This window comes from Halyomorpha halys, unplaced genomic scaffold, assembly GCF_000696795.3.
Source record: "Halyomorpha halys isolate HHAL.00 unplaced genomic scaffold, Hhal_1.1 Scaffold94.1, whole genome shotgun sequence".
Classification (NCBI taxonomy): Eukaryota; Metazoa; Arthropoda; class Insecta; order Hemiptera; family Pentatomidae; genus Halyomorpha; species Halyomorpha halys.
In genome coordinates this window covers 104,049-127,942 of record NW_027114465.1, presented here as the reverse complement: position 1 = coordinate 127,942, position 23,894 = coordinate 104,049, and the positions used below count along the sequence as shown (strand labels likewise).

General features: G+C 30.1%; 1 protein-coding gene across 1 annotated transcript in view; it reads right to left on the bottom strand.

Moving 5' to 3' along the window:
• Positions 1-12,012, bottom strand: part of LOC136796833 (serine-rich adhesin for platelets-like) — a gene marked incomplete at its 3' end in the record, with an annotated part of 104,028 nt that extends 92,016 nt beyond the window's left edge. Inside the window, 1 exon segment of the mRNA XM_067051662.1 lies at positions 11,936-12,012.
• Positions 12,013-23,894: the final 11,882 nt, after the last annotated feature.

Here is a 23,894-nt window from a genome sequence, read left to right as displayed (position 1 = left end):
GCAGAAAAATCCTGAGGGAACTAAGCGTAAAAAAACGTACTTTATAGTGATTCTAGGGCCGTCGGTTCAGTTTGAAGCAACGTCTTTTGTTTCCATTTATAATTACATTTATTTGCTAATCCCGACAATGATGGCTAAATTCGGTAAAACGAAAAAATAAAATACAAAATTAATTGAATAATTCCAATCTATTTATTGAATAAATTTAAACAATAATCCATTGTATAATAATCTATGGGGTTATTTTTTAATAAACCAATGTAAAAAATATCCATGGCAACCCCGTCTCCTATGATCGATAGCATTACTAGTAGACCAAGAAGTGAATAATATTTTCTAAGCAATAAAACAATCTTATGAAACTTTGTTAAGCTGTAAGTGTTCACAATCATGGTGTGTGCTTTCAGAATTTGCGCTAATGAATTGCTATATGGAGTATAGTCTCGTGCAAATGACAACTCAAATTATTTAAAACGCTATAAATATTGAAAAATTGTGAATAATAACGATGCATTATAAAAAAAATATACATAAATAAAAAATAAAATAAAATAAATATATAAAAATAATAACTGACTTCTAATGAGGGTAAAAAGGTTATTTTGAGAAAAAGACAAAGGGATAAAATAAATAAAATAGTAGTAATGACAATACTAGAACGGATAAATATAGAATTCATGACAGTATGTCTTGAAGTACCCTGGGTTTTAGTTTTAGAGATGAGTTTGAATTCCCCAAGTTGTGGAATTTTATGGACCTATTTTTAATGAAGTCGTAAATTGGTTCCATTTGTAGTTCTGGATGCAATTCATGATTTTACTAATCAAGAAAAATGTCTTTTAAATGTTCAGTTATTCTTTTTAGTGTTTGTTAATTTTTAAATATTACATAAATTAATAATTTTGATTTGCTGTTTATAACCCAAACTTGTTAAGAAAACAATTTGAAGAGTCTCATCTCTAATATCAGGATACCCGTATTTTAAAGTATCCAGTACCCCCACTTGGCCAAAGACAGCCCTGATATTTACTCCAACTATGGGGCGTATGAAAAATTGTTTTTCTTAGAAATAGAGAATACCTTATACGCGTCAATGAAGAGCTTACTCGTGTTTCTTATATATTAATATAATTTTTTTCTACCTAGTGTTTTATTGTATTGTATTTGAGAGTATACCTCAGACTTCATACTGTCAGCCTTCGACCTCTGATCCTCTCTCTCAAACCTCACATTATCATTCTCAGATCTCCCATCCACAGCCTATATCTCCAAAAATGTATCACTAATATTAAAATTCCTGCCCTATCCCAATCTTCCTCTTTGGTCAGTCTTTTATTCGAACTTACATTAAACGAGAAACCAATCAAGCGATCCCAAAGGTAAGTTCAATACCTACCTAGACCGGCAATCCTCAAATCCAATTTTACTCCTATACTACCTAAAATACCTGAGATATAACATCTATCCTATCCTCCTTCTTTCGTCGTCTACTTTATCCCCACTTTCGTTTACCTCCACTTGGCCAAAGACAGCCCTGGTATTTACTCCAACTATGGGAGGTATAATACATTTTTTTCTCAGAAATATAGAATACCTTATACGCGTCAATGAAGAGCTTACTCATGTTTCTTATACATTAATATAATTTTTTTCTACATAGTGTTTTAATGTATTGGATCTGATTATTTTGAAGACCGACAAATTCGACACAAGAGATAACCGTAGCACTAATAATCTCTGACAATCGAGGTCGTACGGCGTATTCATTGGGTAAACAAAACAGCTGTCATGCAAAAGGAGGGCCTTAATGAGATTCAATGGCTTTGTTTTGTTAGTCCCGCGAGGTGGAGCGGGAGTGCGAATCCTGCCGCCAGAGGCCGCCGGGGAAGGGGGGACAGGTCGTCACGACGCTTGCGGCATTTTGATGCCCCACAATTGTCTATTTGATTCTGCCCACATTTAATTGACTCAGTGATGTAATAGCCATTCATTTAGCTGAGCGGGAGCTAGGATAGACATCTGCTCATTATCCGAGAAACGCCGTTAGAATAGAGTGTAATTACCCCACCTGCTTATCAAACAATGATATATATATTATTAATTAAAACACAAGAAGTAAAAAAAAAACAAATTATAACAGGTCCACTAAAGTAAAAATAACTTTATTAATTTATATAACTCTCCTAGTAACATCTGTGTTCAGGTTAAAAGGATATCCATCCTCATAAACATAATATTAAACCAGTCTTTAATGTCATTCGCTGAAACCGTTGCAAATTGTAAAATTTATTTTCAGCCAGAAACGGTTAGGTACCATCACTTGCATAAACCTGATTATGTCATAGACAGGTTGGCCCTGAACTCTCTACAAGTATTTAGTTAAAATTATTCCTAGGATCAAAATATGTGTATATTAATAGATGACTTTATACAAACTTTTAAAAATATTTAAGACCATCTAGGCCCCGTTTATAATAGTATTGCTAAGTACTTCTTGTTTCATAATGGAGGTGACTCTTAACGATATTAGAGGAGTTAAATAGCACTAAAATATAAATAAGCATTGTGCAAGTCAGTGGAATTATACCTAATGCAAACTAAACTACTAATAGCACTGCTTTGTTTGAATATTATTATAAAATAGCATTTTTTGAATAATGCTACATATAGGTTACATATAAGAAAAAATCATTTGTTTCAGTTATATGTTTACATTTTTATGAAATGTAGTCAATATACATACTATATGCATAAATATAAATATATATGCTATATATACATACTACATACATGCAGATGATAAAAACTTCCTTTAGAATATTATCTGATATTCTAGGTTTAATTTGACAACGTTTCGGGATGTTTTCTCTATCTTCTGGTATTATTATAATTCCTGTAATTGTATCATTTAATTTTGTAAAATTTATATATACAATTAAAACATTTCCTCAATTTTATGATCAATATTATCTATTTCATTGCTGAAATTGTTTCATCTGTAGTTACTGAATTAAAAGTCCTATAACATATTGTTTAAACAGTATCGATCACTGTTGTTACATTCATTTGTTTCATTAGCACAAACTTCTCTTTTTTTACTCAAGGTATTGATTTTTTTTAGAAATTATCTCTAAACGTGTGTGCTGTTTGGCTATCTCCCTGTTGAGATGTCTGCATTTGATTTTTCTAAACAAATTTAATCATCCAAATTGCATATCTTTGTTCTAATTAGGAGAAATTGTATCAATAAAGGTTCTACTGATTCTCTCCGCCTAAACTGATATATCCAGCCTATTTATTATGTCTGCATAATGTGTACAAAGTTTTGTGTGTCATTTTTGTATTCTACAGTTTTGTTAAAGTTGTTAGTTATGTGGATTGCCTCTAAGAAGAATCTTCTTTTTGTGTTTTCTGCCTTGTCTAATATGGTGGGGTTATCGATGTTAAATTTTGTGATTCAAAGTTAATTATCTGAGCAGTTTATATTCTTAGCGTTTTATATATTATTTTATTCTAGTTTCTGGTTTTCTGGACGTTTCCTTTACATATATTAATTCACAATTTTTGCAGTCGAGGTATCGTTATAATACGATAAAATTGATTAAATTTCTTAATGGTATATATAAATTGTGAAAATTAAATGATACAATTACAGGAATTATGATGGGCTAAAAACCCCGAAACGTAAAATTAAATATAGGAGATTAGATAATATTCTAAAGTTTCTAGCGATCCAAAGAATAAAAACAACTATCTAAAAATTAACAAGATTTTATTATTTTAAAAATTTCGGTAAATTTAAATATATTTATTTTTTTAAGTACCTTCGAGAGATATCATTGACCTCTTTCTCCATCTAATTCACACAGGCAGAGAAAAACATATCTGATTGTAGCAATATTGGGAAAATTGATTAAACTTAAATTTTGCTTGAAAGTTTTTTTATTACTATGGCTGGTACCTCATTGTCTCAATAAATATTGCTATTGTCAATCTATAATACAAACTTCTTAACTACAAAAAAAAATTATTTGTCTCTTTCGGAGCTCATCTGGCCTCACCTTGATTCCACATTGAGTAGAAAATTCCATACCAAATAAATTAACGTATTAAAACTGATAATTTTGGGATCTCATAATTGACTCTCAGTTATTGATGAAAAGAATTTTTAAATGAATGAGAACCATTCATCGTACTGTATTGACGGATGAATGAACACCTTCGAAGAAGCAAACCACGGCATGTTATATCGAAGGGAGGCACAGTGTGACGCGGATTTTACGAGCGATCGGTTACGATTAGCGACTTAAGAAAAGCATCCTCTGATATTCGATAAGCCTGGAGCCGCCAAGGTCAGGGCTGTGGGAGAGGCTTGTTGTTTTCCATCGGGTCACGTGGGCTCCAGTAACTTGATGTCGGTTATTTTCTGCAATAAATACTTCCAACTAACGAGCGAAAATTCATCATTTCCAGATAACTATATTCACGTACAATCTAACGGCAATACAATCAATTTGTGTTTCTGATATGCCCTGTTATTTAATGAACTTATGTCATGGCGTTCACGAGGCGTAGAATATAAGTTAATAACTTTAGTTATTTAGTTTGAGTTTTTGTTACAATAAAATTTAAAAAAAAAACTGGTTTGAAATTATTCATTGCTCGTTTCGTTACAAATATTTTTCTATTACTCACTGAATACTTTCCCGTACTAACACCCAAAAATTCAAGATTTTTCTTTGTAAAGGTAGGACAGAAATACAAAAATATAACATTTCACTATAATTAATGTAAATTTTAGTAAAACTTTATGCTCCATTGAATGAATTTAGAGAGTTAATCATTCTGTTAACTGAAAGGTTTATATATTGATTAAGTGAAATTTAAAAAATAATTATTTAACAACTATGGTGACAAAGAAAACATCATCGAATTGGCGAAACGGAAATAGCACTGCGCAGGCGCCAGTCAGAACTGTTAAAACACCATATCTATTTTTGCGACTTTCGTCATTCTACATTACCTTATTCCACTTTATATGCTGAATATTATCTTTAATTTTATCTTATGCTTTCCAACTGTATATAATAATGGTATATTACTACTCTTATCTCCACAAAAGTGTTTTCAACGAGGAAAAAATATATTTTCTTAGACTAAATATCATTTCATAGTTTATATTTATCCAATTTTTATTACTAATAAAAATGTTAAAAGGGTAATAGTTTCAAATAAATAAAAATGTACCTCAGAGAAAGATATCAGAAGAATTTCAGTAGTTTTAGTATTTTAAACCATGTGTTTTCAATAAAAACTCAAAGTTTAATTTTTCACGATCCCAATACTTCTCCTTACTATATATACCATGTATAAGTAAGTGAAAAAAAAGAAGATATTTTCTTATATATTTTTTTTATTTTATAACATGAATCGACAAGTCAGTTTATGCTATAATTCATTGCAAAAAAAAATTGTCATGAGTGATCGAAGGCATTGTGTCGTCACCGTCCAATAAAATGTGTAAATTAAATTTTATAATTTTATGAAAATTACAAATAAAGTTTTTTGCTAACTCTACATATCTCTATATTAGTATTTTTTTTTCACTAACACTATTCCACTTGCTATTAGTAAATGTAAAGAAAAGCTTGCCTTCTATCAGGAGATTTCGGGGATGGGGTGGAGTGTTAGATTCCCTGTTATTATTTTGGTGTAATAATCTTGCGGCGAGGGTGGCGGTTTCACGCCGATTCAGTTTTGGATGAGTTTTATAAATTGACAATATATATCTTTTTTAAACACTGTTCAACTCGTAGTATCGGCACGCCTGCGAATTCCTAAGTTCACATAAAAAAACATTGATCAGTTTCCTAAATACTAATTACTGTACATAGCAACAGTAAGTTGACTTTAAAATCCGATTGATACTTGTAAATTGATTGTGATTATATATTGATTTGATGCTTGTATTACAAATGTGTCCTTAAAGCTTAATAATGACATTTTACAACAACAATCAAGAAGAAAATATATTTGTAACCCTTAACGAGGAATGAAGACATTCCACTACAAGGCAACTCAGTTCTATCGCGTAAATTCGATACAAGAAAGCTTATAAAATGTAAAATATAAATAAAATACAAATTTAGGAATCCTGTTTGACGATTAACGAATGAAAGTTATCTTTCCGACTGTACGATATGTAAATTAGGTTCAGAGTGATTCAGTGTCTGATTTAGGGCCTTTTAGTCTGAGCATTCTCCCGGTCTCAAAATCTGAAGAATTCATTTAGTTACTAAACTAAGTTGTTGATGTTCAAAGTTAAAATAGACGAAATTAAGTTCATTAAATTATGTAAATAATGCTTTGAATTCTTTCACTTTTCTTGTCGTCGGCTGTTCCATATTGATTTTGTTATATTTGTTAAAAAAATAACATGTTGCTAATTTTCTCAAAGTTTTCGATCACTGGTATTGGAAGTATATAACTATATAAAACCATTGATCGAATTTTGGATCATTTATTATAATATACATTACTAGGTCCTGTATGACTTTAATAGTATAGGTTTTGAAAATATAAATTTACAGAATGTTTTTATACACTCGTTAAATAAAATAAAAAATCTTCAAATCATTGTCCCCAACTCGAGGATTCGCTGAGAATATGTTGCAGTTTAATCGTACTAATCTTTCTTATTTAACATATTCCAATTTCGTATTAAAATTTCTAAAACATTATACTACATAAGCATCAATAATTTATACTAAATATTTTAATTATTTGGTTAATATGTTCATTTTATTTAGAATTGCTCAAGAAATTTGCTGCCTTATTCTATTGAACATATGTATTATTTGAACTAATAAAAAAAAAAAAAATTAATTAAAAAAAATTGAGGATTTTTTAAAATATTTGCCAAAATACTTGAACTTTGTATAGATATATTATTTTCAATAACAAACCACTGTAAACGACGAAGAAAAAAAAATTTAAAACCTCCCTCAAAAGTTTTTGATTTCACCATCAAAAAGAATTCTTTCGGAACATACAGAAGCTCATTTTGGACCAATGTTATCAAAGATGATGCAAACATTCTTTTCTGACTGGTGCTCTATTTATTATTTACTGATTAATTATAATTTGAATTAATATTTTTTAAAAGGAATAGTGGATAAAGAATTCAAATATAATTTGCAGGGATTGTTTTTATTTTTATTAATCTCTTATATTGAAAATGTTTCAGAATTTTCTTTAAGTAAAATTTTTTAAATCACTTTCTTGGACTGTTGCCTCATTACCTCTGAACTAAAAATCGAAATAAGTTGGCTTTTGATTATTTTTTTATTTTTTTTATTCTTCCTACCTTATATTTTTAAATCACATATTGTTGATTGATTCAAACTAAATATGAGAAAATAAAAGTTAGGTCAACTTAATTTTTTCCCCTACAATAACAAGAATGAATGAGATGGGATGCACTTACTTAGGAGAAGAACGCAATAAGAACTGGAACGATTTACATTCCTGCTAGCCTGACAGATGGCCTGTGGGATTGTGGAATTAGAGGAATTTTCAACCGAAATGCCTTCTTCTGTAATTAACACGTTTAAAAATGATTTCAATATTCAGACATTGTTACTAGATATTGTTGATTTTTTAAATTAGATTTATTTTACATATATGGGCATTTTTTCATTTATATAAAATATATTCTCTAATAATGGGAAATACAGTTAGAGATATATACCTGTACTGTTAAGTTTAAAGGATTTAAGTCCAAAAAATGGCAATATTTATTTAAGTACATAGACTCAGAAAAAAATTCTCTGTCGATTGGTATAAAGAATTTAAGTTATTTATTATGATAATATCCTCGTTAAAACTGTATTAAAAGGGAAGCGTTTTTAGACATAATTTTTTGAACTTTATTTTACGTCTCCTGAAAAAGAATTTTGTATAATTATCAGTTAATATGTATTAAATGATGTTTTGGATTATTCGAAATTTGATTCATCATCATTTTTCTAACCTGGTTAGTATTTGAAATGAAAATTTTTTTATTATCTTCATTGGAATTTACAATTGTACATAATAATGTACTGAGTAAATTTGAGGTAAGTTTATAATGGAGTGATACAGGCTTTTAGAGAAACTGTCCATTGATAGCGCTCTAATAACGTTTTTAGATTAGAAGATTTCCTGGCCATCTTCTTTTCAGGCGCCTCGGAGAATTGTCAGGAATGGAAGAGGAACAACGTTAGAAACTGGATTTGGGCGGTTAGGGATTTATAATGGAAGGAATGGTATCTGGTTCGGGCTAAGTCGGTTACATATGGAAAATTAAGGTTAAGGTCTTTATGCATGATTTTATTAGGGACAAAGTAAGGAGCATTGCGGATTTTACGAAGGCTTTTGGATTGTAAGAATTGGATATGAGAGGATAGCGCTTATTATAGTTGTGTAGATCAGTCTTTTGTAATGAAGTTTAATGAATTAGTAGTATGAAAGTTAATGAATTAGAAGTTTAGACCGTGTGTCTAGTAAGTGCTGTAATAGACCTGCAGTTTCCTGTCTTTTTAGTCTTGTGTCAGGATTTCAAATTAGTCGTTTGTAAAATAAATAATAAATTTAACTACTTTTCGTATTTTAAATTTTAAGAAAAAGAAGAGAAAAAGACTTTATTAAAAATGTCGTGCTGCCCCACTAGATTGGATTGCCTCTTACAAACATTATTCTTTCTCTCTCTCTAATTTTAATAATTCTTTTTTTAAACCATTTCATAGTTGTAAGCACTTCTACTGCTCCACCAAATCATGTTGGTGCTAGAAGTGCCTTTTGGGATTCTCAACTTTTGTCTTCACACCCGATTTTTTTAAATTTTTAACATCACTTTTCAACTTATTTTTCTTCCTTCCGGATTTCAGTCATTAATAAAATAATTAAATTACTTTTCATCTGCATTCCATTAAAAAATAAGTGGAAAATACAACCTCAGTGACAGAGCTGCTTACTTTTTTTTGTTTACTTTACTCGCTATTTCTTGAAAAATAAATTATGATCGACATCAAACATAATTACGTCTTCAGTTTTTATTCTAATCATAAACCTGTGTATCAACATTCCGATTAATAATCATTACCGATTCCCTAACGAGAACATATGCTAGAGGCGAAAGACATTCATTTATACGTCGTTACGTTTCTTGTACTCTCTGGTTAAAAAAAAATGAAGGCTAACCAGAGGGACATTGCACAACAGAGTTAAGTCTGTCAAATGAGAACCTTGGAGAAACCGCATTTCAACCGTAAGTCAACAACTTATCCGGTTCGTTGGGAGATCTGCCGTAGAAGGAGCCGAGCTGTTGTGAGTTAAGGTTCTGAGAAAGGGAGATTCCAAACAACAGAAAGCTTATACCTTTAACGGGAGGAGGTGAAAAAGAACTAGATCCTTAAAAAAAGACAATAGCAAAAGTTAGGCGGTGTCATGTGAAGCAAATGGATTGGCCGTACTCTAACGATGGGACTGTTGCTGGAGTGGAACAGTATAGTCTGTACTCACAGTCTCTATAATTTCTATAAATATTGTATTTCTTAAATTATGTCTTGATGGAAAAACAAAAAAACCTAATGATTAAATCTAATGAGAGACATCTTGAAGTTTTATAAATACTGAAAATATAAACAATGAGAAACAAGTTTTAAATTTGAAAGTTAAATGTATTATAAAAGAAAAGATCATGTAAATGTAGAAGAGAGATACCACATCTCACTTCATTCTTTTAAAAAAAAAAAGACTAGCCAAATAGAAGGATAATTATTTTTTATAAAAGGAGTATGCACAATTGTATTGGATTCCTAGCATAGTATTACATTTAATTGTGGAGTTTTCTATCAAAAGTTAATATATTCAATTCTCAAAAGTGAAGGTTTTGCTTTACAAATTAAATTTCTACTGCAAAAAAAAATCTTTGACTTAATTATTTTATAATTTAATTTTCCCCTGACAGATTAAGTGTTACTAAACAACATTTTCAATAAATATTTAACTTATTTAGAAGAGATGTGTTATAATATATAATATGTTTTTTAACAATTTTTTAAAAGTTAAAACACGTTTCTTCTTATATCATTATTTAGTTTTTTTATTACTACCTTAAGAACTGGAGACTTCCTTTTGATATTTCCCCAAAATAGCCTAATTATAGTTTTTTATTTTTTTTTAGTTCTTCTTTTATTAAGTAATTGAAAATTATTTGATTGTGCATCAATAAAGTGAAAAACCAGGGAATTAGATCACAGTATTTCAAGTATACCTTGAGAATAATATTGATTGCCAAAAATATATTAACTACAAATGATCTTGTATTTTTAATTTAAATTTTGAATAGTTTATTATTTTAATATGAAATAGTTTAGTGCCATTACGAGTTCTCATTTTCAGGGTTACCATCCCACCTGTATTCCGGGCAGTCCTTTTTTTTCTTTATTATTGATCCTTTTTTAAACTCGATGGGCCTTATCCCATTGCGGAACGTGATTTATCCGGTATTTCGATAGGAGGACTGTTTGCCTTACTGAGTGAGTTTGATATATTTTCTACTTGGCGGAGAAAATTTTTCCAGTTCTAGGCTACACTGGGTTCCATATTTACGTCATCCCACTCAATTTTTCTAGTTTTAATACTTGTTTTTTCCAGTGCTTAGATTGCTAATCATTATAGTATATTTATTCAAGGGTAAGTAAGGTATTTGCTCCAAGGTTTTCACAGTGTTTTTTTAAACATAAGTATAATAAATTGTGATAGATTTAGCTTTTAGTTTCTTAAAAACTTATAATTTTTTTTTTATGTTCGAAATAGTTTTGAACGCATATACTTTATATTTTCCTATTGTTACTCATTTCTTAGACACCTATTACCCCCTCCCCTTCTCTATCCCTACTCCTATCTCTGTCTCAGTCACACACAATTTTTGTTTGTTATTTCTTATTAAAGTAGGTCGCAACGCATAAGGCTTTGGTGTGAAAGATGTAAAGAATTGGGGTTGATAGTCCTATATTCGAATTGGTTTTTGCCGGAGATCGGTTAAAAGGGAATTTCAGTAGTTGTTGTTGTTGTATGGGGCTTATGGGCGTAAAACCCTGAGGTCTTCAACGCCCATGTTTCGTGCTTTATATTCTATTTCACTTTAAATAATTTCCAGAAAAAAAATTTAAATAATTACTTCTGTTGGTATTTTTTATTACATATAACAGATTTTCTGGTTTAAATCTTATTTAAAAGGCCATTCCTTTTTAAGAAAACTAAGACCATTTCCACGTTCTTCTGGTCATCATTCAGAGCATCCGATACACTCGGTCCTACTCCCAATCTACTCAAGTTCGCAGAATAAAAATGGCATTTCTCAAATATGTGACTGATCGGTAAGTACACTGTTGCAGTATTTCAGTAGTAAAAAAAGAGAGGAAGATTAAAAATAACAGTAATGAAAAAGAGAGAAGGAAAATCTTGAAAATTATGTTTAAGTCTGGTTTAATTTTTAATGAAAAATGTATCTCTAATCTAAAAATATAACTTTAACAATATCTGTAAATTGTTTTTAGTAAATAGCTGTTCGGTGTATTTAATATAAACTAAAATACAGTAAGCTGCTCTATGTCAGATTAATTTCATCAGCGTCCAAATATATCATTTATATTAGCTGATTCTGAGATTAGTAGCTATCCCTGAATGGTCTTGCCATATTCGGACGTTAAAAGGATAGAAGCTGTTTAGTTACAAAACTACGTAGAATTAGCATAAAAGTTACATCAATGTTTATTTCATTAACAAATTTAGTGCTTGGGAAACGGATGGTGCTGAACCAAAAAAAAAAAAAAAAAAAAAAAAATGTACAAATCCATATGAGCAGAATAAGAAATTGATAGTTACTTACAAATCATAAAATATGTGAAGTAATTGTTAAGAAGCTGGAAATGAGAGCTGCATCGGCATTCACAAACTAAAAACAAGACATGACTGAATTTGTTTTTCCTTCTCCCTGACGTGCCAGTTTAAATAACAGAAATATTCATCAGCACATCCACTGTTGATAAACAGTCTGTGGATTTTAGATTATATTTTTTTCTTCCAAAGCAATATTTAAACGAAATAATTAAGAACTGGAGTATTTCTGTATTGATTTTCTGTACTGTACTAAGTTTTTAAGCAAGACTGTCAAGTATCTTATCTTAATTAACGAAGGTTTGATAACCTGATCTATTTTAGTGGTGTTATTAAAATACATTATTAATAGAAGCAGTAATACACTATTAATAGGTTACAGCAAGATCGTGTTTTTCGAAGACGCGTTCATAAAATATTGAGTATAACACTGCCTCCTTGAAGTGAACTGGAATGTTATGTATTTTCCTTGCGGTTCTTAATGATGTGTTCTTCAGTAGAGTTCGACAAATATTTCAATCGATAATTTAAACTGGATCGCTTATCAGTGTCAATTCCTTGGATTCCAACTTACTTTACAGAAATTGGTGGTTTCTGCAATGAAGTAATGATAAATAAAATAAGTAGAGAAGACATTTTTTTCTGTTTATCCTCTTCTTGCTAATTTTTGACAAAGGAGTTTTTCAATAGGCCCTATTTTAATCAGAGTTAACTTTTTAACGCAATTATTTTCGACTGTTTTATTCTGCCAAGATATCTAGTATTCTTATTGTTCACTCTAGTTAGTAAAATGGTGTCATGATGTACGGATGTACAACTAAAATACGTCATTACTTTCAATCTAACACTATCGATCCTTGCCAGCGCATCAAAACGTCTATGAAAGAAAATATTTCTGTTAATTGTTCGCGATTCTAATAAAAATAAATAAATAGATCGATAAATAAATTTAAGTAAATATTTTATTTTGTGAAGTATTACCTTCTTTTTTAAGCAATACATATACTTTACATCATGGGCGTACCCAGAGGGGGACAGGTGGGGGAGCTGCCCCCCCTAGGAAGGAAAAAAGTATTAATTTAATAAAACAAACTGTTTTCAAGCAAATACTAATTATAATAAATTACTATTATAATTAATCACTAATAAAGCACTACAACAATTATATATAATGTTTTTAAAATGTTGTTTTCATTCTCCTTCTTCTTGCTGAAATGTCACAACCTGATTAACAATGGCTTACAGAAATACAGTAAATTATTGTAAATGAAACTTGGAAATCGAGCATAAACTTCATTATTGTACACAAATATATACAATATACACAATAAATACAAAAATATAAGAAATGATGAGGAGGATTACTATAAGAGCACCAGCCTTCAGGGATTTCTGGCAAAAATATTAACCACCTCTTCTACGTTGATTGCCTTCTTATTTTCAACAAAAATTCAGAGATTATTAAAATGGCAAACTGTAAATTATAATAGTAAGAATGGGACCTAAAAAAGGTTCTTATATATTTGTTTCCCCCATTATTTTTAGATATAAGTATATCACTGATAATTGTGCTAATTGAATCTTACCTTTTTACCGAAAAATTGAAGTATATTTTATCCCCTTAAAGTGATGTTGTGATGTTGCAAAGATGTCAACTTGACAGTGTTATCTTTCTAATTACAGCATGCTTCCAGAAAGAAAGCATGCTTTTCATTTATTTTGCTTACAGTTTAACAAACGTTTATATAAAATAAAAACCGATTCATTACGATTTGCAAAATTAAAAATGAAATTTTATGTCCTGATACAGTTATACCCCGTAGCGATTAAAACATGTATTATAAAAAAATGAAGAAACAAATAATTAACATGAAGAAGTACAAATTAAATTTAAAAAAAAATTGGTTTCATATTTACTTAATTATGATATTAATTTATTTAATATCGTTGAGATAATGAAGTAAAAATATAAATGAATTATAAACCATTATGTTCAATCCACTTTCTACATTTGTTATTAATTTTTAAAAAATGTTTTATGTTAATGATTTCATAGAAGGTCGTTTGATTTGACGAGTCATCATATTACTATTCTATTCTAGCTTAGTTTTGTTCTGTAGATGTATTTTGTATAAATATTATACATTATACTTTCAAATATTGTACATTTATTACTATTCCTAAGGGAAAAAAAAGATATTAGATTAGAAATAAAATAATTCAGTGTGTGGGACAGGATAATCTGATCAATCTGAAACTAGATTCCTTCTGAGATTGTGATGATAAATAAACAAAACTCAGTCTAAAAATAAAATAAATAAAATAGACATACATATTGTTTATTTATGATCTCTGATGTATTTTTTATTTATGTCAATCACAGGTGTTCGACGCACTGGTAAATAATGAAATACGTTATAAAAAAATACGATTTCCAATCAAACTAGGAAAGGACTTGTCCCAACGACATGGCGAAGTTCGCAGGTGCTTATAGAAATTTTAATTGCCTCGCTTTATAGGGCCATGATTAAATCATTTGCTTTCACGGTATGAAGCTATCTGACTGACATACTTTCTCGTTTTACAAATACGGAAAAAATATCAAGATACCAGTCATAAAACGATAGTATACTAGTTATGTTAATTTCGTTTAATAAAACTATACGATTTTAATTTATTAACAGATATTAACATAAAAGTTTGCTGTAGAAACACTATTTTTTTATAGAACATATTTGTTTACATTTTTTAAAATCATTCAGATTTTTTTTTATATATCTTAATCCAAGATTCCTTAGAGGTATAATGTCTATCAGTAACAATCATTATATTTGTATTAAAAGATTACGTTCAGTTTCAGAAGCAATTAGTACATGTAGCACTTGCAAATATATCAAATCAAAATGAAAGATAACTTAGCATATCTCGAGTAAATATGAAGATGAACTATGGATAAAGGAAATAGTCAAGTAAAAATAACTTAATATGTTGCTGTACTTAAAAGTAAGTGTAAAACTTTTTTTTCGATGGGTTCTAATGGGAAATGTATAAAAATATAATAGTAAAAAGTTTAGCAATCCCTGTGGGTGCGTAGGCATAACATAGCAGATTTTAAGTTGGGCAATTTCAATGCATCGTCATTGTGAAACGTTATTACTTTAAGAAGTACAAAGTATTCTCGGTCTACTGTCAAAAGCTGTGACAAGTCCTTAATTTCAAATCTAAAATGTTTTGTGTTATTTAGATTAAGTATTTTTTTTTCTGCCAAGACTTCCATTGGTGTCCTATATTGCCTAACCATGATTGGGGTCAATGTTTCTCAATTTGTGGGACCGCCACTCAATGAAAAAAGTCAGCGTCCCAGGCCGGATTTGAATCACCACCGCCGACATAAAATTGGTAAGACTGTGTCTTAACCACTGAGCTACGGGCGGCCCTAAGTATTTCTTAACTTGTAAACTCCTGGTTAAGGCGCATTTTTTTTGTCATGTCTATATCTCGTTTTGTTGAAGCTTTTAATTTGAAAAACTGAACACCAGTAGTTTTGAAAGTAAGCATCGAAGATATAACAGATTTATGGGCTAAAAATCAAACTGAGTATTTTAGTTGAAATTGAGGCGTTTTCTATCAAAATTTAATATATATACCTCTCAAAAATATGTTTTGACAAATAAACCTAAAAACAAAAAAAGTTTTTTGAACAAATAAATACTCTACTGGTAAAATCTACTAAAATAATTTTCAAATTAATATTTCTCATTTGATGAGTTGTTACATATTATCATTTTCAATAGGACATCTACATAAATGCTCCAGTATTTCTCTTTTAGTAATAATTTTCAAAAATTGGATCTACTGACTTAAGTTAATGAATTCCTCATATTTTTCAATACTTTAATTTATTATTATGGATTCTTAAAAACCAGTCAAAATATCAATACATATACCATGACGAATCGAATCAAGTATCACCTAGTCTAGTTACTTAATTATATCACATATGTAATTGTGTGTTTCAATGTTTTTCAACCGGGAGCCTAAATTTGTGGGAGCAAATTAATTGTAAACTACAATAAAATGGTACGATTTTGTGCCAAAAGATGCAGCATTGATTTCCTGACATCAAAGTCTATTAGCGGTGGAGTAGTGAGAAAAAAGAAGTTTGGGCAAATTCAAATTTAACAGAGATTATCTGAATTTTTTTTTTCTTTCACATAAAAAAGAAGTAATAGTATTTCTACTTTTCGATAAAAATATATGTTGTGTGAACAGTCTAACTCAAAACGAAATGTCATACAAAACGTTTTCGGCTCTAACGATATTCATTAAACTCGGTATATGAGTATAAAAATGAATGATCTTGAATGCTAGCTGGGTTTTAACTATTTTTTTAGTTCTTATTTATTAAATTGCTTTTAATTTTGTTTATTTGAAATATAAACAAACTATGAATTTTGATGATTAATTAAAGAAAATTTTTCACGCACCCATAGACTGGGGATCGGAAGTAGCCGAAAGCGCCTGATTTCATTCATAGTACACGGCTTTTTGTGTTTTTTGTTAAACTTTTAAAAGGTAGGAACATTTTTGATGATCGTTTTTCAAACCTTTAGAAATCCTTAATCACAAATTTTCATAGCAATAGAAAAATATTCGATCGAATTGTTAAAATTAAGCATCTCTTATTGTTAATAGTCATTAAAAGTAACAATGGATAAATGTATCAAATTCTGGTACGCTGCACGCATCACAAAATTTTCATTTTCCTCGCTACTTTAAGATACAATTAGTATTGTAAATTATATTGAAATCTGATCGGGAGACATCGGTAAGTCTCAGTTTTTTCTAATTCTAACCTCCGTCTCTATTTTTCCTTTTTTTCTCTAAAATTCTTAGGTATTTTTTATTTATCCATTGTTTTTTTCTGTTAACATTAGGTAATATTTAATCATTTCTAATAAACAAAATAAAAGGTACTTTAGAGGAAGATGTTTTTAAAAATCCGCGTTTAAGCCCCTTCAAACTATTTGACTGAGAATAAGACCTAGCTGATATTAAAGAATATTTACTTTTACACTGACATACCGAGTTTAATAAAAAATTTTTGAGCCGTGTTTGAGAAAAGCGGGAAAAAGTGAAAAATCGATTCAATAAAATGGCACACCCTAGGCATATACCCGCCTCAAATATGTAATTTCAGATTTGTACAACTTTTTGGTTTTGAGCTAGGCCTACCACTCACACATAGACAAATAGACCATTTTTCCAAACTTGGTTGTTTTGACTAAGGGGACCTCAAATTATGTATTTCCGTAAAAAACTGGAATTTCTTTACGATTGCAATATTTCCCCTTACTATATATTTCATATATAAGTAAGTGAAAGTAATAATAATTTTAATTAATAATAAATTAAATTCTATAAGAGTTTATCTATTCTTCTTTTTTTCTGAACATTGAAGTGCAAAAAGACGTTTGCGTAGGAATATTCTTCCCCTACGAACGAAGCTGTACCATTTTATTACTTATTTTTCCATTAGTTAAAGTAATTATGCTTCGCTACTGGAATTCTTCTCCTACTAATGTAGTCCTATAGTCCTAGTGTAGACCCCTCGTACATTCTCATTCAGCCTATCTCAAAATGAAGATTGTGGATGCTAGAAAAAAGAGACTGGCCAACTACGCCTGAATCCCCCAGATTGCATGCCTTCTACTTAGCATAATGACCGGCTGAGTAGAAGATATCGCCGTTTATTATTTCAGCCTCGGTATTTCCGCCCTCGGCCCGCGCTATAATGGCACAGAATTATGGCGATTTAGTCGCCTACCTACTGCTCCTCAAAGCGTCTAGTTACCGGGGTACTCTTGCTTTTGTGGATTAAACCATTGATCAGAGTAAACAATTTAAGACAAAATTAAGGCTTCTTCGTTTTATAATACGTAGAATCCAAAAATCGCAAACGATTTCCGTTAAATATTGCTGATTTATTTATATTTTATGTTTAAATAATGAAGAATAAATGAATATAATAGTGGACTAAAATAAATTAATATATATTTATTAATAGACTATTAGATTTTAGCAATCTCAATGTTTCACATATACCAATAAAAATTAGAAACTAGCAAATCATTTACAGGATTAGGAAAAACCTTTCGATTATTGGACTCCTTGCGAATACGCTTCTCACAGAATTGTTTCCATCTCCCTAGACTTCTTCCTAGCTTCATTAAAAGGAATATATGTTTTTAATTCCTCTATCTAATTATTTATTCTGCACAATAATATAATTTTTTGTTACGTATATTTAAAGTTTGAAATGTATTGTTACTCCTCCAGGATGACTGCTGACTTTATATCGTTATGTATTTATAAGGAATAGAATAATGACTCCAGTGAAAATTCATCATAGCATAGAACCTATAATATTGAATTTGTTTAGTTAACCGTTGAGGAGCAATGGTAACACGAAGAACAAAGTTCTCTACTTGAGATATATAATTTTTTTTTTTATTGTATTGTAGACCTCAGGTAATGTAGGCGAATCGACTGCCATGTTTAAAGTATTCACTTTATCCTGAGATACAACCTGTAAGTATATACCGAACAATTACTACTGATACATATAAAAATGATATGATTAAGTGGCTTTGATGTGAATTTATACATGTTTACCACTCAAGATCGGTTGCGATGTAAGGTATAACGTGGGTAAGGTGGCCTGCAGCACATATTTCATGGTATTACAGGAGCGTGGGTTGAAGTAGCCATTGTTTGTGGGAGCCGAATGTTGTCATCGTTGATCAGCTTGTCCTTGCGCAGGATTTCTTGTATGTCTCACGACGGATCTGACCAGCAGGTGCAATTTTCATTTTCCTTTTCTGACTGAACAAACATGTTGTTTCTGCCCCTTCTCATACTTCACGCTCTCATATTCAAATATTGTTCCTGTCGATGGATGTGTTGTCCAAATGCTTTTACGAAAGGAACGAGAAGCTGTAACAGACGTGGAGATAAATAAAATTTAAGATGGGAGACGGGAGCAAGGGTTGCGAAACCTCTAGGAGGAGGTCACTGGCCATATAGGGAGCTAGCGATATAGGACGTTCTTAGTCACACCGTCTGGTCAGTCCTTAAGCATTATTTACATATATATCCATTCAAATTTAAATATTAGAGGCCACGTTAATTTCAATATTTTCGTTCTTAATTTTGGTTACAAGAGTGCCTTAAAACTTTTGAATATGAGGTATTTCGTTGAATATTCGGACCGAAAAAGGACATGTTAACCAATGAATTGTTGGATCAGCACCCGGTAAATATTATTCTGGTGATTTGCGTTGAATAAGATGGGCGTGTGAGATTATATGGCTTAGTAACGAACAGATTCCTAAATAGTTAATAAACATTGAACCGGGGTTGGTGTATTTGACCTCAAAAACTGACCAAATATCAATTTTTTGCTCTTAAATTCCATTGGTCAATGGTATTTTAATTCAGTATCTTTGGAGTATTGAATGCGGCCTGAACCAGACTCTTGGTGTGACAATGGGCTGCAAGAGAGAACATGGAAGACCAATTCTCCCTCTCCTTCGTTCGAGTTGTTTATATTTAACCCGTGTTCCTACTGTCTTAGAATTTTTACTTATTTTTTTCCATTATTGCATCACCCAGTTATGTCTACAGTTTATGACTATTTTTATGTACATAACCTTAATGCGTGAATGTTAAAGCTACTTTCAATACCACTTTTCTCTATTTCTATAGACAAAGATCATTTTGTCATGCTTCCACGCATTTCATTGAGTTCATATCTATTTCATATGGAATACTAATTATTTTAGATTTAATACTAAAAAGCAGTAACTGGATAAAAGCGCAGTTAGTTCATTGATTATTTTTTAAATTATTGTCTTTATTTTTAATCTTCTTGATAATATGTTGTAATTTGTTTTAAGCCCTGCAGGCATTTCAATTATTACAGTCGACAACTTTATGAAAAAAATTGGCTATTTACATGTAGAACCATTTGCTAAAAGCTATTATTCATTGATAATTACAAGTGAAAATAGTTATGCAGACAAACGAAATGTTTACAAAATAAATTTTCACTCCTGAAATCAAAAATAAACAGTAAACAGTAAAAAGAAGATATTTTTGCAGAAAATATTAAGACTTGGCTTCAATGTCCCTTTGAAATCTTTGTTGATCCCACTGGTTGACCATCGAAGCCGTTCATCAGATTCGAACAAGAATCTAACAAGATTTAAATTTACTCTTGGTGGTTATTTAAGTTAAAAAAATTAATTATGTTCTAACAGAGAGTGGTAAACTTTTATCATCATCGTTTCCAAATCCGTAGAAATAAATTCGTTTACAATTACTTTCAGGTATTTTATTGTACTAGTTGTTCTGAGATAAAAGGGCATAATTTTTAAAGTTATATAAATTAATTTTGATATATTGTGTTGTTGGCAGTTCTCACTAATGCTAAGAATAACGATATCTCGTCTGTTTCCTCTAAAAGTATTGACAATGATACACTCATAAAATACTTATTTTTAAAAATTAATGTTTCTTTATCTAAAACAAAATTTATATTTAAATTGAATTTATAACTTTATTTCATATACATCTATTGAATAAAACAAGGTGTAAAAAATATTTTTAATAAATCGAAAGGGATTTTAGAGAATTTTAATTGCTTGCTGTGTTCTGCCTGGCTTGGGCGGCAGTCCGTGAATCGTTTAGGAATGACAAAAACACACAAAAAAATTTCATTTTGCAACGACTTCCTTCATAGGAAAGTTATCCATGGGCGAACTTACTACTCCAGGAACGATTAAGGACTTTCAAGGACGAAAAAGTTGTCAAATCCTAATTTGGTTTAACGAATATCCTTTTTCAGGTCAAAGAAGGATTAATTTCAACCCGACCAGAACCGATAAACAAAATATAAAAGGCATAAAAAATTTGTTTTTTTCTCGAATTGACTTTTTATGATTCTTTCTCAGCTCAAGATCATTCGTAACGGAAACTGCGCAACCGTATGCTCGCCTATTCAAAAAGCGAGAAATATTAAATTCATAATTCAATCTTACAAGAGCTACTTCGTTATCCACACGATCAGCCATTGTGGTTATAATTTCAGATCCAAGCGCATAGATAAAAATTATCTTGCAACTCGTCGATCTATCCCGTTTATCATGCTTCATATTCCCACAAATCACTTGCAAAGACAATGCAACAAACGGCTATTTGTCAGATTTGCCTTTAGTGGTGACCAAGCCAAAGGATTATGTGACACAATAAGCCCATAATTGACTGTAGCTTACCATATAAAGCAACGCTGTCAGTTCCATGAGATCTTGCAACTGCTTACCTAAATCACCTCAACACCGTCTGGAGTTTTATAGCAATAATTTAAAAAATATTATTAATTATAAAATATAATACTATCGATTTTACCAGGAAAAGTTATAAATAAGTTTTTAATAGTCTCATTAAACATGCAGCTAATGAATATATGTGAATCAAGGCCATATCAAAAGCATACAATTTATAAATGATTATTCACTCCCACAAACTCGATGTAAACTGGTCTTCTCCTACACATAATTAAAATATTATTGGTAAATATATAAAAAAAGTTACATAACATTTATATATTAAGGAGTACAATAAAACAACTGAAAGCAAGTCAGTTTTTCAATATTTCGTAATTTTCGCACTTGATGAGGTTAAAGAAATTCTTTCAAAATTAGTCCTATCACATGTGATCTAAAATGAGGTACAAAAACTCTTAGAGAAAAAAAAAAAGGAAAAAGCAAAAAAAATGTACATAGCTGATCTTGGAATGTTAGGCCTCGATTCAAGCATCGAATCATCTTCAACCTGGTTGGGGAGGCTGGAGCACTTATTATCCGAATAACTTTTGGTTATCAACTGAATTAAACAAACTTAAAAAAAAATCAACAATCTACAAGAGGTTTTTTTCTTGAATTTTTATCAGTTAAATCATGAATTACTTTCTCAGTATATTTTTATAAGTAAGTGAATTATTACCGAAATACTTGATAATCTGCTCAAACTTTCATCACGTTATTGTACATTTCAATTTATTTTGTATTAGTTTTAATAATTCCATCCTAGGGATTAGTGAATCTCCCCCAATAATATTCTATGTGTTTTAGTGGGAAGATGGCACTGCCTTTATTTTAAGTAACAAACAATTTTTAATTGAACATATACATCGCAACCTCAATCCAATACTAAGCAAATAATATAACTTTAAGATATAATGGATTTTTATTTTATACTAGCTGACCCGGAAATGCTTCTCTATTGCTAGTTTTGAGTGTATACATAGATCAAATGAACACAATTGAAAGTTTGATATCAATAATTGTGTTTAGTTCAACTTAAATATTTAAATACACATTATTATTTTTATTTTGGGTCTCTTAAATTGAAGTCATATTTACAATAAGGAACTAGATTTATTTACTATACCTTGGTAAATAACTGCTGTGTACACTCAGTTTCCGAAGAGGTTTTGCTGGATAATGTTCAAAAACTATTTTGTTGCCGCTTCGCTAAAATTGGTCACATTAAGATTTTTATGGCCAGTTAACTATCATTCAAATGAGCATCTGGAATGTCTGGAAGTGTATCGTTTTGAATTTTTATAAATTTCTGTATGAATGTTTTAATACGGTTTGTACTAAATAAAAGAAAAATATTTTTAGTCATCCATTGCGAAAGGATACTAAAAGGCTCATTCAACTTTTTTTTATTCAACATCATTGATAATCCATAAGAACATAGATTTAGATTTTTTTCTTAAAATTTGTTAATTAATTTACTTTTTCAGTTGTTATTTTATCTTAGTCATTTAAAAAAAAACTTCTAGATCTAATCAGATCCTAGTTCATCAATGAAAGTCATATTACTTCCATGACATCTTGAATGACAAATGCTTAATAGCTTCACTATGGTTTGGTGGTTCAGTGTTTGGGCGTCCAAGATGTTCGCTCGCCTCCCACCAGACTGTCACCCGTTTCTTGTTTTTCAAAGATTGATTGGTACCTAACTAACAAGAAAAAAAAATCAACACAGTGGAAAGGAAACACACATTTTATATAAATTTATCACTTCTCCTACTTTTTTTTCTCTTTTTTTTAGATCGTTATAATACTCCTGTAATCTGAAATGTTGAACTTATTATAAATACTATAAAATAAAATGGAAATCTTGATGATATCTGATCACTATTCTATTTTTAGTTTTTTTAATGATACTTCAGTTGACCGTGGATATTTTATGGGGAGAAGATGGTTGAGAATTCGTTTAGTGAAGAAAACAAATAAGTAAAATCTACTCTATCAGAGGCAACGTTTCGGTCAGAATTGGAGGCCTTCTCCGGGACTGAGAACAAAATGAATAAAATGAAATATAGATAAACTAGAAAATAATAAGATAACAGATAGCATAGGTACATAAGTTGTATTGGAAGAAAATGTACAGTGTAAGTCTTGTAATAAGGTAAATGCAGTTCAAGAATATATTAATATTTAAAATATGAATGAGGGAAGAGAAAAAAAAATTATATATACATACAAATATCCAGTAAGTAAATATATGTTCAAAATTAAAACCATTTGAAATTTTAGTAATGAAGAAAGTGAGAAAGAAAGCGAATATATAATTAAAGAAATATGTAAGTAATACAACAGAATTAAAATATAAAGTTAAATAAGCCATTAGGAATAAGTAATAATACAAATGACAATAAGTTGACGTGGTAAACATATCTTAGTAAGGTGGGTAATGAAGAGTAAAATAATAGAAAATGGAATAAAAATTCATGGAAGATGAATAAGCAGTTGCAAATATATCAGATATACCGACTGATATCAGGTTACAAGTAAAAAGAAAATGGATGCGGTGTA